The sequence below is a fragment of the Carcharodon carcharias genome, chromosome 3 (assembly GCF_017639515.1).
Source record: "Carcharodon carcharias isolate sCarCar2 chromosome 3, sCarCar2.pri, whole genome shotgun sequence".
Taxonomy (NCBI): domain Eukaryota; kingdom Metazoa; phylum Chordata; class Chondrichthyes; order Lamniformes; family Lamnidae; genus Carcharodon; species Carcharodon carcharias.
Genome location: NC_054469.1, coordinates 191,602,757 through 191,624,691, shown reverse-complemented (window position 1 = coordinate 191,624,691; position 21,935 = coordinate 191,602,757). Strand labels below are relative to the sequence as shown.

The 21,935-nt window shown below is 41.3% G+C and overlaps 1 protein-coding gene across 5 annotated transcripts in view; it reads right to left on the bottom strand.

The window, feature by feature from the left end:
* cdkal1 (CDK5 regulatory subunit associated protein 1-like 1) overlaps positions 1–21,935 on the bottom strand; it is a 923,378-nt gene that overhangs the window by 712,150 nt on the left and 189,293 nt on the right. The window lies entirely within an intron of this gene.

Sequence of the window (21,935 nt, the reverse complement as noted above, 5' to 3'; positions counted from 1 at the left end):
TTTTCCATACAGAGTAACAATTAGGTCAAGTAAATTATAACTAATTTAGCACCTCTTTAAAAATCTGAAAGTACATTTACCCTTTATTGAATAATTTGTAAAGGTTAGGACCAAAGTGAGCAGTCCTAACATTTATGTCCACAGTGCTCATGAACCAAATTAAAACAGACTCTTTATGAGTTCTTCATAATTATTGCTTTCTACTCTTTCATGGATGGTGTTCACAAACTAAACGCATCACCACTAAATGTGTTTTGTTTCACAAAATTCAATCAAAAGACTTTTATCTCAAAACTTCAAGTTTAAGTGTGTAATGAACTGCATAACCTGGCAATTGATACAATAAAACATTGCCAAATTACTTTCATGAAATGCACCAGACTGACAAAACCCATATAGTGATGTCACAATGCCACAACCTGGAAAAGTTGCAAAAGCTGACGAATCTCTAAAAAGTTGACAGTATCAATAGAGCAGGCAATTCAAAGTAACTCTTTCGAGTACAAACCTGTTTCCATCTGTTTCAGATGAAGTTACATTGTTTCATAGTTTGCCATTGTGAGATTTGAACTCTTGATACTCTTTTGAGTAAACCTGTTTCCATCTGTTTCAGATGAAGTTACATTGTTTCATAGTTTGCCATTGTGAGATTTGAACTCTTGATCTTGGGGTTACAAACCCAGTACCATAACCACTTGTCTATTTAGGCTAAGCTAGGCAATTCAAAGTATCCCACTCAATGGGAAGGGGAACCTGAATTCATCATAATTTATTTCAGCTGGGGTAGCCCCTACACTTGAATTACTTATGCTGCAAAAAGGAGCGTGGGAAAAAAAGTAGGGACTTTCCTTCATTTCTTCTGAATGATTTTTTGATAATATTTACAGGTATTAGCTGTTTCTAAATCTGATCATTAATTTGTTTTAAAATTACTCATATAGTTATTACATTTACAGAGGCACTTATTGCATCCCCCTTGGTCCCAATTTATACTGCCATTCTTCTCTGTCTCATATGCCAGCATAGTTCAATTGGTAGAATTCACCTCTGAGTCAGAATGGTGGGCTTCTAAACCCATTCCCACCCTGGAACCCACATTATAGGTCAAAATTCCAGAGCAGTGCTAAAGGTGTGCAATATTATCAGAGACTCCATCCTTTGTATATAACATCAAGACAGGGCCCTGGCTCAGGTCAACATTAAAGATGGGGCTAATCAAAGAGAAGCAGAAAATAGTCTCAATATATTGGAACTCCTCATTAATCATTTTAAAAAGCTTAACAGGTTATTATTCTCACTGTAGTTTGTAGAGATGTGCTGTATGCAAACAAAATAATGGTGATTCACTGTATGCTAAGTACTTTGCAATGTTTGAGACATGAAATGATGGAAGTTTTTTCCTCCATGCTCATAATTGTATCAACACTTCTCTCCCTTAATTCATAGCGGCACTCTTTTGTCTTTCTCCCAATTCAATAATGGCATTATGTATATCTAAGTTCTTTCTATATCTGGTTTTTAACAAAGAAAGAACTCAGAACTATTAGAAGGCATTAGGAAAATGGAGAGTTAGGATGGGGTATTTCCAAGATTGGAGGGGGATATGGAAATAGGGAGGAGAAGGGCCATGGTGGGGTTTAAACAGAAGAATAAGAACATGAGCCACAGGTGAACTGGGAGCCAATGGGGATCACTGCATGATGGGCAAGCAGGACTTATTATGGGATAGGATACAGGCACTTCTCGATGAGTTTTGGTCTGCATTTAACCTCTCAAAAATTCTTAAAACCAACCAAGCATTTTATGGAAAAAAAATTACAGATAACAAGTTATGTGCTTATAGCATCAGTGTTGGCTAGGACAGTTCCAGAAATTTGGTATCTGGAACTGTTTTTGTATTTGCATTGGCATAGACATTTAATTTTTAAGGCAAAATAAATTCTTAAATATAGCACCTCTGTTATACAAGTTTACGAATACACTGTAACCTATCCAGTCTGGAAATATACTGTTCAGAAACACCAGTTGTCTGGAAATATTTTGAGCAGTCCCAAGAACTCACAGCATTATTTTAGTCCAGTACTTTGGGAGCAGAAACATGGCAGCTACAACATTTGGGTAATTAAAACAAGTTTTATTACTGTTTAAACTGTTTTAGCACTGTTTTATGCTTCAGGCAAATATTAATATCTGCAGTGTTTTCCAGTTCGCACCGTTATGGTTAGGCATTCTAAAGTAATTCTACAATCCAGAAAATTCTGAAATCCAGAAAGGACTTGTATGTAAGCATTCCGGACTGGAACGGTTACAGTCTATCTGTTATAACGTGAATAGAAATATGAAAGAGCAATTTATGAATGTTGTTCACTCAGATATCTTCACACCAGAGGATAGTTATAATGTGGAATGTCACAAACCATTTAACTAAAACCCATATTTTTTTTAAAAAAAAGATTAATGAGTTGTTTGAAAAAGAGACATGTTACTGGGTACTGGGACTGGGTGGAAGGGTGGAATTAAACTAGGTAACTCATTCTGATTACAACACTGGCACATGTATGAAGGACCTGTTGCTGGATTGTGAGAATGCATTATTCACAACATAAACAAGTTGTGACCTCCAGGTTCAATTTCTCCAATACTCATCCTGCAAAAGCTTCAACTCATCCAAAACTCTATAACCAAGTAACTGGGTTGGTTGTAAGCTGCATTTTCTGTTTACCATCATCCAAACCCTCACAGATCTCAACTAGCTCCCTGTTATACTCACCACTTTCTGATCCTGGAACACCCTCCCTAACAGCATTATGGGTGCATCACATGGACTGGAGCAGTTCAAGAAGATGGCTCATCACCACCACCAGCTCAAGGGCTATTAGAGATGGGCAATAATTGCTGGCTTTGCCAGTCAGGCTCACTTCCTGAGAGTGAATTTTAAAAATCCAAGGAGCTAAAGAAGCTTGCTTGTGCCTCCATGTATCAAGAGATGGTATTGTGACTGCTCACAGTAGCTGAGTGTGAAAACTTAAGTGTGCTTTTTTTAAACTAAGTACCCCTCCAGTGTTCAATGGAACTTTTCCACACTTCTAAATTTCTAAAGGCTGACACATTCCATATCGTTTTGCACAAATTCTCAAAAATTGGTAATCCTTGGCAACTGCTAAACAGCTGTATACACATAGCCCATACAAGTTAATCAAATTTAACCTTTGGTTGGCTTGGTTTTGAAACCTGTGTATGTCGATTTCATGGTGTACAATAGACCAAATCTTTCAAGGAGTGGCAATCACAGTCAGATTGCCACTCTGCTCCTATTTACTTACCTTGCACCGGAGCTCCACATTTCTTGCTCTGAAATAGGTCTCCTGAGGTATGTGAACCTTACCTGTACATGGATTCCTTCCCTCATAGTGGAGGAGCGTTGGGGGAAGGCAAGCCGAAAGGCCTTTTTCTGTGCTGTAGACCTCTATGGCTCTATGACTAAGCCACGCCCCCTTTCTAAGGCACTAGTGCTATGTACCAGTAAGTTTAAAGATCCCAAATCAATTTTACTAACTAATGAGAGAAGGTAAGTAGGTGAGGAGGTAGGATGGCATTTGAGTGAGTGAGGAGTTGGGTGGCATGTGGGTAGGGTGGAACGTGGGTGAGCGGTTATGGTGGCAGGTAGGTAGGTGAGGAGGTAGGGTGCAAGGTCAGTGGATGATGGAGTAGGATAGCAGGTAATGGGGTAGGATGGCAGGTGGGTGAGTGAGAGAGTAGGGTGGCAGGTGCGTAAGGGGGTAGGATGGCAGTTAAGTGCGTGAAGGAGTAGGGTGAGTTGTGAGGGTGGGGGTAATCGGGGGAGGTGAGGGTGAAGGTAGTCAGAGGATTGGGGGTGCAGTTGAGGGATCATGGGTAGTCAGGGGGGCATAGTCGTGGGAGTATTGGGGGCTAGCTGGGGGTAGTGAGGGATTAATGGAGTAGTCGGAGGGTCAGGCCATGGACAGGTGTGGGGGGGGTTGTCAGGGGGTCAGGAGGGTAGTTGGGGGAGGTGTCAGGTAGTCGGGGAAGATGGGGGGGTCGAGATGGTAGTCGGAGGTGGTCAGGTGTCAGGACTAGTCAGTTGGTCAGTGAGGGGTTCAGGCACAAGTCAGGGAGTCAGTAGTATTGTTACCCAAGAATTAGAACTGGATTTAATCCTTCTAACTTTTCCTGGGTAACTATTGTGCTAAGTGGGTCGGAACCATCCAACTTCAAGTCAGAGTTTCAGAGGGTTCCAGACACAGGATAATTGCCCAATGGAAGCTGAAGCTGAAACTTCCTGGGCAATTCCCGTGTAGTCAGTGCATGGGGACTTCCGATGCATCCCCCAGAGCATATTCCGGGGTACCTCTGGAGTACCACCATCCAGACACCGGAAGATCTGGGTCAATATCTTGCAGTCACAGTTATTCTTGGGGTCAGAATACCAGCAAACTTTTATCTAACTCTAGAATCTGGTCCTTGAATCACACCAAGTCTTAGCTATGAAATGGCTTGAGAGGGACTTTTCCTTTCATTTGGCAATCTCAAGACTGGGCTCAATCATAAGGAAGAAATATATTGTCAACCTGCTACTTTAGTGTTCAGCAACTTCCAACACCTCCACCAAAAAGCCGCAAAGTAACTTATTTGTGTCAAAGCTGTTATCTCTTCAAATTTTACTTCCAATAGCTCCAACTATTTGCAGCAAGGTTTCAGACTCCATTCAATTGCTGTTTCAGGAAGGATCTTACTGTACACCAGCAGATTGCAAAGTATATCACTGAAGCTTATGGAGAATAAATGTGAACGTGCAGTGCTTACATATGAACATACATAAGTACGAAATAGGAGAAGTAGGCCATTCAGCCTTTTGAGCCTGCTCCACCAATCAATAAGATCATGGCTGATCTGTTTGTGTTTCGAATTCCACATTCCCATCCACCCCTAACAACCTTTGATTCCCTTGCCTAACATGAATCTATCTACCTCTGCCTTAAAAATATTCAGTGACCGCACCTTCATCACCTTCTGAGGCAGTGTTCCAGAGTCACACAACTCTCAGAAAAAATTCTCCTCATCTCTGTCCTAATAGGGTGATCCCTAATTTTAAAACAATGCCTCCTAGTCCTGGACTCACCCACGAAAGAAAACATCCTTTCCACATCCACCTTGTCGAGACCATTCAGGGTCTTATATACTTCAATCAAGTCACCCCTCACTCCTCTAAACTCCAGCAGGAACAAGCCCAGTCTGTCCAACCTTGTAACGAAGTAGCATATATCTGCATATATTTCAGTACTTTTTACTGTGGGTCAATAGGCTGGAAATAGCAATTGCTAACAGAAAATCAATCAGGGATTCAAAAACCTTTTCAGTCCTCAAAGACGTCAAAGTACTCTAAGGAAACCCAACTCAATACTGTTTGCTATCAGGACAGTACGATCATTTAAAAAAGGTGGGGGAGTGACAAAGGTGGAAAATTGAAATAAATCATTTTTAAAATTAAACCCACACAAAAAATCATTTTAACATGGCAAAGCTTGCATTATTTTGATGACTAAGCAATTATAGACTCCTGTTTAATCACCCTAAAGGAATTACTGGGTACTGCCTTTGCACCAGTGCAAGTTACTGAAGTTGTCGTCATACAACCACAGCTTGTACTTATGAAGCATTTTTAACATTGTAAAATGCCCCAAGGTGTTTCACAGCAATGTTATTAAAGAAAATGTGACACTATGCAAATAAGGAGATATTAGGGCAGATGACCAATAGTTTGTTTAAAGAGGTAGGTTTAATGAGTATCTTAAAGATGTCAAGAGAGGAGGGTAGGTAAAGTGAGGGCATTCCAGAGCTGAGGGTCTTGGCAGTTGAAGGTATGGCTACCAATGGTGGAGTGACTAATATCAGGGATCCAGAAAGAGGCCAGAATTAGCGGAACACAAATATCTAAGTGGGTTGTAAAGCTGGAGGAGGTTACAGAGATTGGGGCAGGGGTGAAGCCATGGAAGGATTTGAAAACTAGGATGAGAATTTTAAAATTGAAGCATTGCTTAACTGGGAGCCAATGTAAGTCAGTGAGAACTGGGTGATGTGTTAATAGGGCATGGTGCAAGTTAGGACACAGGCAAGAGAGTCCTGGATGACCTCAATTTTAAGGAAGGTGGAAGAAGAGAGGCTGGCCAACAATGTGTTGGAATGGTCAAGCCTAGAGGTAACAAAAGGCATGGATGAAGGTTTCAGAAGCAGATGAGATGAGCTAGAGGTGGAGTCAGATGATGTAACGGAGATGGAAATAAGTGGCCTTAGTGATAACACTATTGTTGAAAGTTTGTTAGAGTCAAATACAACACCAAGGTTGTCTGCCTCAGCCAGTTGCCAGGGAGAGAGATGGAGTCGGTGGCTAGGGAATGCATTTCCTGGTGTGGAAGAACAAACAATGGCTTCACTCCTTCCAATATTTGGCTGGATGAAATTTCTGCACAACTGGTACTGGTACTGGTAATTGGACAAGCAGCCAGATGATCTAGAAACAGTAGAGGGGTCTAGAGAGGTGGTGGTAGAGCCTGGATGTTGTCAGTGCAATTGTGGAAACTGATGTTGTGCTTTTGGATATGTTTTACGTATGTTGCAAAAGTTTACCTATGGCCAAACTTGTCAAAAATTGTAAATTTAATTCCCTCTGCAGAACCAGAACATGGGGCAGAATTTTCTGCCCGTCAGGGGGGTTGTGCTGGCAGGCGGGTTCCTAATCGGCGCCTCCAGTTGGGGGCGCGCCGCCATTTTACGTGGACAGGCCAATTAAGGCCCACCCAGCATGACGTCCGCCCTGAAGTGCTGTGCAGGCGAGGGGGATTCCCTGAGCAGGTCCATGCGCTCTTTCGCGCACGCGCAGAAGTGCCCACAGATCTTCCTGAGGCAAAGTGATGCCTCAGAGGGATCGCTTCAACTTTAAAAACTGTGAACGGGGAAGAAAAAAATCAGTGACATGCCCCCTCGTGTGACACTGAGCTAGAGGTGGAGTCACGTAAAATGAACCACATCAACGGATTCATCTTGAACAGCAGTAAGAATTTAAATATCTTTATATCTGGTGCTCACCTAAGCGCGCATGTAAAATGGTATAGCTAGTCTCACCAGGTGTTTTCCACAGATCATCGCAGTAAAGGGTTTTTAGGAACACCTGATACTGATGTAACTACTGATGTTAAATATGATGCAATGTCACATATTTAATTTTAAATAATAATGGGCCTGAACTTCCTTGAGTGGCAATCAGTGTTGGGCTGCCACTCTGCTCCTAGTATTGTACCTTAACTTATTTTCCATCCATATTGGCCAATCTTCCGACTCAGGCCTGGCAAATCCACAGAGTGTAGCTCGGCCCCGGGGCCTAGCATCGAAGGGCAGCTCGTCTGAAGGGAAGGAAGCCACTCCTCTTTTATGGCACTAGCTGCCGTAAATCAGGTAAGTTTAAAGGTCCAGCTGAGTTTAAGTGTCCTTGACAGGCCAGGAAGAAGGTAAGTGTAATAGGGAAGTGAGGATTTTTGGGGGATTGGGCCTGGCTGCAAGAGGGGGGCTCGGGCTGGCCCTTGCAGGAGACTGGGTTCAGGTTGGTCCTCGCAGGGGGAAGTCGTCGGGTCAGGCCTCGTAGGGGTGAGAGTCAAGCCTGGCCAGGGTTGGGATAGAGAGTCCCAGTGGATGTGGGGATGAAAGCAGATGCATTATCAAGAATACCACTAGAAGATTTAAATTTTATCGAGAAAGTGGAAGCATATATGCCGCTCATGACCAAATACTTATTAGCCACAGAAAAGAGATTACAAGACATTAAACAAGCATAATAACAGGGTGTTCGAATACATCCACATAAAAGAGTACTGCCAGAACGGATGGCTGGATTATACTCCTAACAATACACACAGAGAAAACATCTTACAAGCATAGATGATTCCTTAGTTTTTAACAACAGGTTAGTCATCCCCTAAAACACTAACTCGACATTCTCCAGAAAATCCATTCAGGCCACCCGGGAATAGTGAAATACCTAGAAAGAGTCCAGCAATCAGTCTGGTGGCCAGGCATCAGTCATTCAATTGATGAGTCAATCACAAATTGACTTACATGTGCAGTGAAAAGCCAACAGCAGGAGTGAACTACTAGCACCCTCCATTTTTCCTTCGGGGCCAGGGCAGTGCCTGGGGATGGTTTTGAGCTTAAAGGCAAAGTTTTCATCATCGTCATTGACTACTACTCCAGATGATTTGAAGTGAGGAGAATGTATTGCACCACAGTAAGGCAGTCATTACATCACTAAGAAGAATCTTCACAACACATGGCATTCCAGATGTTTTGGTGTTAGACAACAGACCTGTTTTGCTAACGAGCTGCTTGACAACTTTGCACAGGAATGTGATTTCATGCATGTGACTAGTTAGCCTAGATACCCTCAGTCGAATGGAGTAACAGAAAGAGGAGCTCAAACAATCAAGGAATTGATAAAGAAAGAATGAAGATATTAACTTAACCCTCCTTACGCATGGCACTCAAGTGTGCCAGTCCAATGTGAAGAAATCCACAATATTTAAAATAAATCATTTGCTGTAACATAGCCCATATTTGGTGATAACCCTTGATTAATTTTAATTTGTCTAATCAATGCATCAACCCTTATTGCCATTGATGATGCAGTTTATTGATTTATTTCATAATAAAGTTGTCAAATTAAAGTCCAACAGGCAATCAGGATTACAAATTACTACTTCATGATACCAATATCTCATGTCATACTTTTCTAGAATGTGGTAGTCCTTTACCTCAGTACAGAAGATATTGTTGCTATAAAAAAACTTTCAGCTGTCATGCACAAATTATACACTTGTGCAAAATTACAGTATTGGAATTTAAAAGCGCCTCAACAGCTACTTTAAAAGTCAGAGTCTGACTTGGAGTCTCTATGAAAAATGTTAAAAGAATTACAATTAAATTTGGAATTCAATAATGTGGCTCAGGATCTGCACACAAATTGATTAATCACTTTCATAATTTGCAGGAATTCTAGGTGCACTGGGAGCACCAAGGCTCCATTGATGGGCAATAGCAGGTCAAAGAGTTGCTGGCTTCTCACTGTGTGCTGGCATAGGGAAAGGGCACAGAGTGAGGTGCAGGGAGGCATTACTGTCTGAATTTTTTTAGGCCACACTTTAATAATAGTCATCCCTTCTACACAAGTTAAAAACCGGATCTATGTGATTGGTGTGCTGTTCAGCCACATCATAGGGCAATCACCTAATTTGTACACAATTGACAAATTCGGTGCAGACTTGCAGTCCCTTGTGCACTCACTGAACATACTAGGGTGCTTGATGCACCTCAGGTACACTGCAAGCTGCCTTGGCATTCAATGCAGTTCAGGGCATCAGATGTCCTGTTGTCATAAAGTAAGAACTTAATAAATAGGAGCAGGTTTAGGCCATTTAGGTTGTGACAACTCCACTTTCCCGCCCAATCCCTTTATCCCTTGATTGCCTTCATTTCCAAATTTCGATTGATCTCAGCCTCTGAATATACTCAAGACTGAGCATCCGCAGTCCTCCAGGCGAGAGAATTCCAAAGATTTACAACCTTCTTCAAGAAGAAATTTCTTCTTCACTCAATCCTAAATGGCTGACCATTTATCCTCGATTCTCCAAGTAGAGGAAATGGCCTCCCAGCATCATCTATCCTGCCAAACCCTCTCAGAATCTCATGTTTCAATGAGATTACCTCTCATTCTTCTAAACTCTAGCGAGTGCAGGCCCAGTCTACTCAATCTCTAACTCATAGCACAACCCTAATGTCCCAGAAATGAATCCAAAGAAACCTTTCCGTACCCCCTAAGACAGTTTTATCCTTCCTTAAGTAGAGAAACCAAAGCTGGCCACAGTACCCCAGGCCTAGTCTAACCTAAGCCCTCTATAATTGCAGCAAGACTTCCTTACTCTTGTACTCAAAACCTCTCTAATAAAAGCTAACATACCATTTGCCTTCCCAACCGCTTGCTGTACTTGCATGCTGATGTGTTTCCTCTACAAGGACACTCAAATCCTTCTTGACAACATATAATAGTTTCTCACTATTTAAGTAGTATTGTTTTTCTATTCTTCTTTCTAAGGTGAATAACCTCACATTTTCCCACATTATACTCCATATGTGATCTTCTTGCCCAATCACTTAACTGGGCAAGTGTATCTCTTTGTGGCCTCTTAACATCCTCCCAACAGCTTACTGTCCCAGCTTTTCATATCTTCAGCAAACCTGCATACATTACACTTGGTCCCTTCGTATATGTTGTTAATATAGATTGAAAATAGCTGAGGCTACAGCACTGATCCTTGCAACATCTCCACTTGTAACAGTTTGCCAACTTGTTTCTTCCCACTCTTTGTTTTCTGTCCTTTAATCAATATTCTATCCATGATAATATACAATTCTCAACCTCGTGTCCTTACCTTGTGTTACAACCTTTTGCATGGCATCTTATCAAATGCCTTTTGAAACTCAAATAGACTACATCTACTGGTTCCCCTATATCTAACTTGCTCAGTATATCCTAAAAAAACGTCCAATAGATTTGTCAAACAATTTCCTTTTAATAAACCATGCTGACTCTGCCTAATCGTATGATTTTCTAAGCACCTGGTTATCAATTCCTTAATAATGAATTCCAGCACTTTCGCAAGCAACTGACATCAGGCTAGTTGGCATGGTTCACTGTTCTCTCTTCCTCCTTTCTTGAGTAGCATTGTTACATTTTCTACCTACAAACCCACAGGGACTGTTCCAGAATCTAGGAAATACTGGAGGGTCATAACCAGTGCATCTATTTATCTCTGCAGCCACCTGCTCGCCAGGTTAGGTGATATTGTCTGTTTTTAGCCACATTAAGTTCTCCAGCTTGTTTTTTTGCAAATATTAATTACTTTAAATTCTTCACTCTCATTAGACTCTTGGTTCCCAACTATTTCTGGTGCTGTATGTGCTGTGTTTTCTAGTGTGAAAACTGATGAGTTTTATTTAATATCTCTGCCATTTCCTTATTTCCTATTATAATTTCTCTTGCCTCTTACTCTAAAGGACTCTTTCTCTTCCTTTTTACATAATTATAGTGTTAGGAACTAGATGTTAGTCACAATAAGTGCCTGTCGTGAATGAATGAGTCCAAAGCTAGTCATTTATCTCAAACTGGTTTATTCTCAAGACAGCTCTTCAGTGCAGCAGGCTTTCCCAGTACCTTCCACACTGGAGTGTTATAGCTGTCATAAAGAGATGTTAACGTCTATAATATTATTGGAAATTATTTTTAATTTGGACTTGTAGTAGGCTCTGTGCCTGTGTCCATGTGTGTGTCTGTCATTGTCATAATTGGATTAAAGACAGCTAGTTTGGGTGCTTTGATGTATAGTAGTTTTCAGATGTTAATTAGATGAACGTAAGGAGGAGAAGGTAAATGGCACATTTGCGTTTGTTGAATAAAGCATTCAAAAGAATGGATAAATCTTGCACCTATCTGGGAGATGCCAAGCAATGTGTTTATATTACTAATAAAATTGGTAAAATGAAAGGCTTGTTGTTAGGAGAGGTAAAATTTTAAAACCTAGTAATACAATGGAAAATTTACATTCAAAGGAGAAGCTACATATAAACAGAAAGGAGTTTGTGTGCAAGTCAGAGGCATTTAAGATCTAACCAGACTGTAAACCCACAACTGTGTCTGAAAAGGAACCAAAATGAAAGGAACATAATTTTGAATTGTACGGTCAAATGTGCTTTGCCGGGTATCTGTTTAAAGTCAATGGATTATTGTTGCCTTGGTGAAGATTTACTTGGAAGTGATTAATTTGGGGATTTGTTTATAACTTATTATGGTAGCAATTTGTAGACATGTGTGTGTGTTTAATTTGTTGTAGAATTAATAAATGCTTAATTTAGTTTCATAAAAAAAACCTCTTCAGGATTGCTGGTTTTATTCCTGAATTCACAGCTGCATCTGAAACATATCAATTGAAAATATAGGTTGACAGTTGTTCAAGTTTCCCTCTGGGACTTAAACAACTCGGCCTTTACCAACTGCTGTGTCATAACAATAGCTGTGCTGATTTATAAGTGATGGACATTGGTTCTAACAAGCAGTTGTCTTAACAATATAATTGCTATACAATGTAATTGCCAGTCAACAAGGTGGTTGTTATTGGACCTTGACACTGTAGTTACTGATACATTGACACTAAATATATGTTTAAGTTATGTTTATATTTGTGGGTGTTAGAAACAAGAGATAGCTTTAAGTTTAATTTATATTTATGTGTTAAGAAAGGTCACACCTGGGTTTGGTTTCATTTCAGAGTTTTATTGAGATGGAGCCAGGAATTCTCCAGGCCCTGTTTACATACATGCATTTTTAATGAGGTTTTACGACTCTTGAAGTGAAGGAATGGGTTTCCAAGTGGTTAGTAGTTTAGGGAATTTTTTAAAAACACAAAGTAGGAAAAAAAAACTGTGCTGTTGCCTAGCAACAGGGGTCAGAGAGAGACCCACAGAGACACAGGGAGACACAGATAGGCAGATTTTAGTTCAGTTAATATGTGTACACCACAGAGTGAAGACAGAAAAGGTTCAAGACTCTCTGCAGCTGGAAACGATGCCAAACTGTTGAGGAAATGAGTTTAAGGAACTTACATGTATTGCTCTAAAGTTAAAGCAACAATGAATTTAGAGTGAGTTTTCTGGATATCTCAAGAGAGGTACCAATTGTGGAGGGACTTCTAGTGAATGTTCAGAAGTCAACTGGAAAAGAAATCTCTTTGCAACTGAACCAGCTCTAGCCCTGGTGTGGAAGTAGTGGCACCTCTTTACTGGAGTGTTGGATCTGTAAGGGTTTTCCTGCGATAAAAAGGATAGTGCAAGTTTGAATTATTTGTCTCCTTTGTGTGTGTTGAAATCTTCCAACCTTTTTGTTGTCTAGTGTAATATAATTCACTTTTCTTGTTTAATAAATGTTTTACCTTTTTGTTTAAGAATCAACAGTGAATCTGTTTCAGTGAGTACTCTTCACGGTTTAAAAACAAATTATGGTCCATCAAGTCAGGTTCCATTCTGGGATCTGACTTGTCCAGTAATAGCATCAGTTGGGATCTTAACAACAGAAACCCTTACATTTTTATATTTCTTGCTAGTTTACGCTCATATTTTTCTCCCTCTTCATCAATTTTTTGGTCAGCCTTTGCTCATTTCTAAAACTCTCCTATTCCTCACACTTACTATGTTACTTGGCAACATTATAAGCCTCTCCTTTTAATCCAATGCTATTTTTAACCTCTTTAGTTAGCAACAATTGGATCAATGCTCCAATGAAGGTTTTATTTCTCAATGGAGGATATATTTGAGAATTCTGAAATATTTCTTGAAATGTTTACCACTTCTCATCAATTGTCAGATTTTCAAATCTAATTTTCGAATCTATCTTAGCCAACTCACCCCTCAAATCTATATAATTGGTTTTAATTAAGTTTAATACTCTAGTTATGGACACGGACATCACCCTTGAACTCAACATGAGAATCTATCAGATTATGATTATTCTTTGCCAGAGGATTCCTTACTCCGAGATTACTAATTAGCCCTGTCTCATTACACAAGACAAGATCTAAAACAGCCTCTTCAACTGATCAGTTGCATGGCATTGCTCTAGGAAACTGCCTCGAATGTCTTCTATGAACTCAATCTCCAAACTACTTCAGCAATTTGCTTTGTCCAGTCTACCTGCAATGCTCAGGAAGCATTCCAGAGATTATTACTTTTGAGGTTCTGCTTATTAATTGGGACCATAGCTCCTCAAAACTCCAGGAGATGCTCATTCCTAGTTCCACGTATGTCACTGATTCTTACTTAGATCAGGAATACTAGTTACTGCTCCTCTCACTCCAAGTTCTTCTCTAGCCAAGAGAAAACATCCTTAAACCTGGTACCAGGCAACAAAGCTTTCGGAGCTCCAGGTCATTACTGCAGAAAACACTATCTGACCCCCTGACTAAACTGTCCCATTTATTCACACCTCAGGTGCGCTGCGTCCAGTGAAATGTTTTTAAAATGACATCATGGTTGTTATCTAAGGAAGCACAGTAGCCAACTCACACAATAAACAGCAAATAAAGAAAAAAAAAACCAAAAGCAGCAAAATGGCACATTTATCAAGGTTTTCTTGATCTGGAATAAAAAGTTAGCCCCAGTAATGATGACCATGGAATTACCAGATGGTCATAAAAACTCATCTGGTTTACAGTCGTATAGAGAAGGAAATCTGCCGTCCTTACCAGACCTAGCCTACATGTGACTCTAGAACCACAGCAATACGGTTCTTAACTGCCCTGTGACATGACTTAAACAACCACTCAGTTGTATCAGACCACTACAGGAAATTCAAAGAAGAATAAAACCATATGACCACCTGGTACTGACCTAGTCACCAGAAATGACAAAAGCACACCCTGTCCAGACAACCCAGCAAAGCCCTCCTTCACTAGCATCTGGGGACTTGTGTCAAAATTGGGAAAGCTGTCCCACAGGCTAGTCTAATAACAGACTGACATAATCACAGTAACCAAATTATACCTTACAGCCAATGTCCTCAACTCTTCTATCTCCATACCTAGGTATGTCCTGTCCCTCCAGCGAGTCAGAGGTGCCAGAGGTGGTGGCAGAGTAATATACAATCTGATGGGAATAGTTCTGGGAGTCCTCAAAATTGACTCTGAACCCCATCAAGTCTCACGGCATTAGATCAAACACAGGAAGAAAACCTCCTGCTGATTACGACACACTACCCTCCACACACCACCCTCCATCAACTGAGTAATCAGAGCTCCTCCATGTAGAACACCAGTTGGACAAAGCACTGAGGGTAGCAAGGGCACTGAATGTACTCTTGGTGGGGGACTTCAATGTCCAAGACCAAGAGTGGTTCAGTAATATCACTACTGACCAAGCTGCCCGAGTCCTGAAGGACATATCTCCCAGGCTGGGCCTGTAGCAACCGGTGGGAGAGCCAAAAAGAAGGAAAAACCTATTTAACCTCATCCTCACCTGGCACAGATGCATCTGTCTGTGATCCATGAAAACACTGATGGGAGTGAACACTGAAAAGTCCTTGGAGAGACATAGTCCCATGTCAAGGTCAACATCATTGTGTTTTGCGGCACTAATGCCAGCTATGTGCGATAGATTCAGAACAGATCTAGCTGCTCAAAACTAGGCATTAGTGAGGCACTGTGCACCATCATCAGCAGAACTGTGTTCTGTAATTTCATGGCCCATCATATCACACATACTACCATTACCATCAAGCCAGGGGATGAACCCTGGTTCAATGAGGAGTGTAGGAGAGCATGCAAAGAGCAGCACCCTGAGTTAATAATAGGATGCCAACCTAGTGAAGCTGCAACAGAGAAATATATGCATGCAAATTTTGTGATTCTGTGAAAGCGAAGAGCTAAGTAATTCTACAACCAATGAGTCAGATCAAAATTCTCCAGTGGTACCACATCCAGTCGTGAATGATGGTGGACAATTAAAGAACAAATCAGAGGAGATGGTTCCACAAACATCCCAATCCATCAATGATGGCGCAGCCCAGCAATTAATCGCAGAAGACCAGGCTGAAGCATCTGCTACTATTTTCAGCCAAAAGTCCCGAGTGGATGATCCTCCAATGCAGTCTCCTCCTGAGGTTCCCAGCATCACAAATGCCAGTCTTCAGTCAAATTGATTCATTCCACCTGATATCAAGAAACTGCTGTGTCCAGTACATTCAGCCAAGGTCACCTACGACATTCCTGTTGTAGTACTGAACACTTGTGCTCCAGAAATAGCCTGCTCCAGTCCAGCTGTTCCAGTACAGCTACAACACTGGCATTTGCCTGACAATGTGGCAAATTGACCAACTATGTCCTATCCAAAAATAACAGGACAAATCCAAACTGACCTATTACCACGCCATTAGCCTAATCTCAATCATTAACACGAAGTGTCGGTTGGCATCATGAACACTACTATCAAGCGACACTTACTTGGCAATAACCTGCTCACTGATGCTCAGTTCAAGTTCCACCAGGACATTTGACTCTGAACACTTTTGTCAAAACACAGACAAAAGAGTTGAATTCCAGTGGTGAGGTGGTGGTGATTGCTCTTGAAATCAAGGCAGCATTTGACTAAGTGTAGCATTAAGGGGCCTTAGGAAAATTGAATAGAAATCAGGAGAAAAATTCTGCACTGGTTGGTGTCATGTCTAGCACAAAAGGAAGATGGTAGTGGTTATTGGAGGCCAATCAGCTCAGCTTCAGGACATCGCTGCAGAAGTCCCTCAGGCTCATGCCCCAGGCCCAACCATCTTCAGCTACTTCATCAATGGTTTCCACTCCCACATAGGTCAGAAGTGGGGAGGTTTGCTGGTGATTGCGGTATTCAATATCATTCGCAATTCCTTAGATACTGAAGCAGTCCATGCCCGTATGCACCAAGACCAGGACAGCATTCAGGCTTGAGCTGATAAGTGGCATTAACATTTGGATCAGAGAGGTACCAGGACATGACTAATTAACCATCTCCCCTTAACATTCAAGAACATTACCATTCCTGAATTCCCCATCATCAAAATCCTTGGAGTCACTATGGACCAGAAACTGAACCAGACCAGCCACATAAATAATGTGGATTCAAGAGCGGGTCGGGGACTCAGAATTCTGCAGTGAATAGCTCACTTCCTGACTACCCAAACCTTGTCCAACATCAACAAGACACAATCAGGAGTGTGACAAATTACTCTCCATTTGCCTGAATGAGTGCATCCTCAACAACACTCAACAAGCTCAACACTATCAAGTGGACAAAGCAGCCCACTTGATTGGCACCCCATCCACCACCCTAAATGTTCACACTCTCCTGCGCCAGTGCTCAGCGGCTGCATTGTGCACCATCGACAAGATGGATTGCAGCAAGTCGTCAAGGCTCCTTCAATAGCACCTTCTAAACCCACAACCTCTACTCCTAGAAAATCAAAGGCAGCAGACCATGGGAACACCACTGCCTGCAAGTTCTCCTCCACACACCAACCTGACTTGGAATTATATCACTATCGCTTCATTGTCACTGGGTCAAAAGCATAGAACTCCCTCCCTAACTGCACTATGAGTGTATACAACAAGACTACAGCAGTTCAAGAAGGTGGTTCATCTTCTCAAGGGTTATTAGGGGTGTGCAATAAATGCTGGCTTTGTCAGCAAAGTCAACATCCCATGAATGAATACAATACAGAAATAGGCCATTCAGTCCAACCAGTCCATGCCCATCCACTTGAGCCTCCTTCCCTCATTTCTCATCTAAAATCTACCATCATAAGCATCTATTTCCTTCTCCCTTTTATGCTTGTCTAGCTTCCCCTTAAATGCATCAATACTATTCACCTCAACCACTCCCTGTGGCAGCAAGTTCCACATTCTGACCACTCTTTAGGCACTCTTCTGAATTCCCTATTTGAGATCTTGGTGATTATCTTACATTGATGGCCTCCAGTTATGCTCTTCTTCACAAAAGGAAACATTCTCACTGTATCCACTCTATCAAAATCTTTCATAACTTGAAATACCTCTACTATTCACCCCTCATCCTTTTTAAGAAGAGGCCCACCCTGTCCTTTGCTGATATGTATACCCACACAATTTTGGCCTTTTAAATCTTCTCAGCATCCTCTCCAATGCCTCTATATGTTTTATAATATGGCAACCAGAACTGCACTCACTATTCCAAGTGTGGTCTAACCAAGATTTGATAGAGATTTAACATAACTTGCCTAATTTTCAATTCTATTCCTCTACAAATAAAGCCTAGAGTTTGGTTTTCTTTTTTTAAAAGGCCTTGCTAATCTACGGTGCAACTTTTATTGTATTTGTGCTCCAAGATCCTGTTGCTCCGCTACCCCACTTCGACTTGCATCTTACAAGTAATGTGACCTCCTTATTCTTCCTACCAAATTCATACCTCACATGTATGTGTGTTGAATTTCACTTGCCAATTATTTACTCATTCTGCAAATCCTGTAAATTATTGCAGTCGCTCCTCTGTATTGACTAACCCCCTGCCAATTCCACCAGCTCTCCGCTCCCCCACAATCAAATATGTCATGCATATTGCTGTAGAGACATTTTAACAGGATTTCCTCTCACTTTATGTTCAGCCATCTTTTCAGAATCCTATTCTATTAATTCTATTTATTCCAATGCCATCAATGTCCTCCCTTACTTTATTCTTTCCTACCCTCTCCTGCCTTTTTTGTTTATATTTAGGCTGCCTATGTTTAATAGTCATTTGGTAATACAGAACTTGAGTATTGCTTAAAAAGAGAGATGTGTCAAAGCTTTTCGTCTTGCACTCAATGCCTCTACCAGAGTCCACTTGCCAACCAATCAGCACGCTCTTCCCTTACAGTATATATTGTTGTTTTTGCCTTATATTGGTATTCTTGCGAAGTGTCCTGATGATTGCAAGATGAAAAGCTTTGACATGTCTCTTTTCTGCTTGTGGTTCGTGTAGGTACTTCCTCCTTCTTACCCCTCATACCAGTTTGCCACCTCCCTATTTACCATTTCCACTAAGGTATGATTTGCATCCCGGTTCAGGTGGTGCCCATTCCAATTGTACAGTTCCTGTCCTAGAACTGCTTCCAGTGTCCCACAAAAAGGAACCCCTCTTTCCCATGCCAGCCATTTACCCACAGGTTAATGCTCCTGACCTGTCTGCTCCTCTGGCAATTTGCATGTGGCTCCGTCAACAATTCAGAAACTATTAACCTTAAGGTCCTGCTTTTTAATTTAGAGTCAAACTCCTGATACTCTTTCAGCAGGATCTCCTCTCTGTTCCTACTGCTTATGGGATTGGGTGTAATTTATTAGTATGGGTTAAGGATTAATTAACGAACAGAGCAGAGTAGGAATAAAGAGGTAATAAGAAGGGTTGGCAGACTGAAACTAGCCAGGTACCGCAAGGATCACGGCTTGGACTTCAGCTATTTATAAGCTATATCAGCAACTTAGTTGAGGGGATCGAAGCTAATGCATCCAAGTTTGCTGACAACAAAAAGTTAGGTGGGAAAGCTTGGGAAGCACGCAAAGAGGATGCAAAGGGATATAGACAAGCTAAGAACATGGCAGATGAAATACAATGTGGGGAAGTATGACATTATCCACACTGGGAGGAAAAATAGAAAAGCAAAACATTAAGTGGTGAGGGAATGGAAAAATGGTATTCAGAGGGACCTGACCATTCATGTACATGATTCGCAGAAAGCTAATATGCAAGTACCTCAAGCAATTATGAAAACAAATAGTATGTTAATCTTTATTACAAAGGGATTGGAGTCTAGGAGTGAAGAAATCTTACTGCAATTGCATAGGGCCTTGTTAAGACTGCTTCTGGAGTACTCTGCACACTTTTCTTTTCATCTACCAAAGGAAAGATACACTAGCCTCGGATGGAGTGCTATAAAGATTCATTAGACGATTCCTGTGATGAGGAAACTCTCCTATGAAGATGGATTATGTAAACAGGATCTATATTACCTGAAATCTAGAAGAACAAGATGTAATCTCATTGAAACACATAATGATACCAATAACAGAGTGCTGAAAGGAGCAAAAGACAAAACTGCATGCAACAGTTTAAAAAAGAGTTCACTTATAAATGAGGTACATGAGCAAACTGGACAGGCTATCATGATTGTATTGTGCAGTGATCCTTCCCTGCAACCACCAGATCCTAAGAGCAACAGTCCACACATGATGCTATCAGTCATCTCAGCAACTTAACAAGGCTCCTTCGACAGCACCATTCAAACTCATGACCTCTACCACCTAGAAGGACAAAGGCAGACAAAGGAAAACCATGAACTGCAAGTTCCCCTCCAAGCCACACACCATCCTGACTTGGAACTAAATCATCACTCCTTCACTGTTACTGGTTCGAAATCCAGTAACTCCCTTCCTAACAGCACTCTGGGTGCACTTACATCACATGGACTGCAGTGGTTCAATAAGGTGTCTTACCACCACCTTCTCATGGGCAATTAGGGATGGGCAATAAATGCTGGCCAACCAGCAACGCCCACACCCCATGAAAGAATGCATAGAAAACAAATGCAATGTTACTTCCATTGTGTGAATGCCCAGCAATAACTCCTGAACTTAGCTTATCCACACTGCATGTGTTTATGAGCAGATGCTGTTAAGAAGTGGTTCCAGCTGAGAGGCATGACAGAAATCCTGGGAAACTACTTATCTCGCCAAGGATCCAGCTGAAGATTCGTTGGAAATGTCAGAACCAGATGGGGAAGCAGTAAGAAGTAATGGCCAAGGACTCGTTTCATTGCTGCCACCCGATTTGCAGGGCTAATTTGAACCAGGCCTCATGCTTTGATATTCACCTGCACTACCACACCAGGATAAGCCATTAAAGTGCAGGTAGAGCTATGTCCATGCTTGGCCTGGCAACAATTAAAGGAGATATTGAGAGTAAAAACAGAAGAGGAAAAAGGAAAATCAGATGGGTTGTTAACATTGAGACATGGGCTCAGGGAGGCTTGAAGAAAGCCAGAAAAGAAGGAAGACGATGCCAATGGCCTCCACGAAGGCTAAGGTGACAACAAACAAGTGAATGAGAGCTATGTCATCTCCACTGGCCTGTGAAGATCCACCAGCGCACACACTCAGGAGAGAAGCACTTTGAGTGTTCAGTCTGCAACAGAATTTTGAAACCTGCAGAAACTTTATGGTTCACAAGAGCACACATATGGAGAAGCAGCACTTCTGGATGCCCAGTCTATGCCAGAGGTTTTGCGTGGTCCAACATGCTAGCCCTGCACCAATAATGCGGTGTGCAGGAACAGCTTCATCATGCACTATAACAACCTCAAAAAAGCACCTGTTTGTTCACACTGCAAGGCAGTTCAGCTGCAAGGAGGTAAAAGGGATCTCCTCTACCTGATAGCTTAAAAGAGATGGCCAACAGAATTTACCCAAAACTAATTTAGTGGTAATAATCCTACTCGAGTCAGAAAGATGCATATTCAAGTCCCACTCAAGAAACTGAAGCACAAAAGCTAAGCAGACAATTCAGTTCAGTACTAAGCAATATTCTGTCTTTCAATGGTACATTAAACTGAAGTTCCTTCTCTCAAATGAATGTAAAGGTTCCATAGCACTACTGGAAGACCAGCACAGGAGTTTTCCCAGTGCTCCAGCCAATATTTATAGGAACTTACAGTGTGAAAATTGGTTGCTGCATTTCCAACAACAGTGACTGCCCTTAGGTGCTTTGAAACATCCTAAAGTCATAAAAAGCACTTGAGAAATGCAAGTCTTCTTTGAAATGCACCTTCCCTCAAACACCTACATGCAGTGTCTTTAAAGGGACAATCAGAGAACAATATTCGTTTCCAGCTAGTTTTAACTGAATGTGATCCAATTAATAAGCTTTAAAAGGCACAGTTTCTTTGGTGTCAACTGGCACTGAACACATTTCAGTTACACAACTTAAACACAAAATATTGTAAATGTCAACATTACGAGAACAGCATCAAACATTTCATAGGGAATCAATAAACAGCCAAATATTCTATTTACTCTAAACCGGACAGTTAAGCTGTCTGGACAAAACTAACAAAAACAAAAGTGGAAATCTACAATAAAATAGAAAACGCTAGAAATACACAGCAGGTCTGTTGGTGTTAAGAAAAAATACATGTCTTGGATTTAGGCCCTTTGGCAGAAACAGAAACAGTAGGGTAAATCAGCCTTGGAATAGAACTAAAGACAAAAGGCGAGGAAAGAAAAATATGTCCAGCAAGC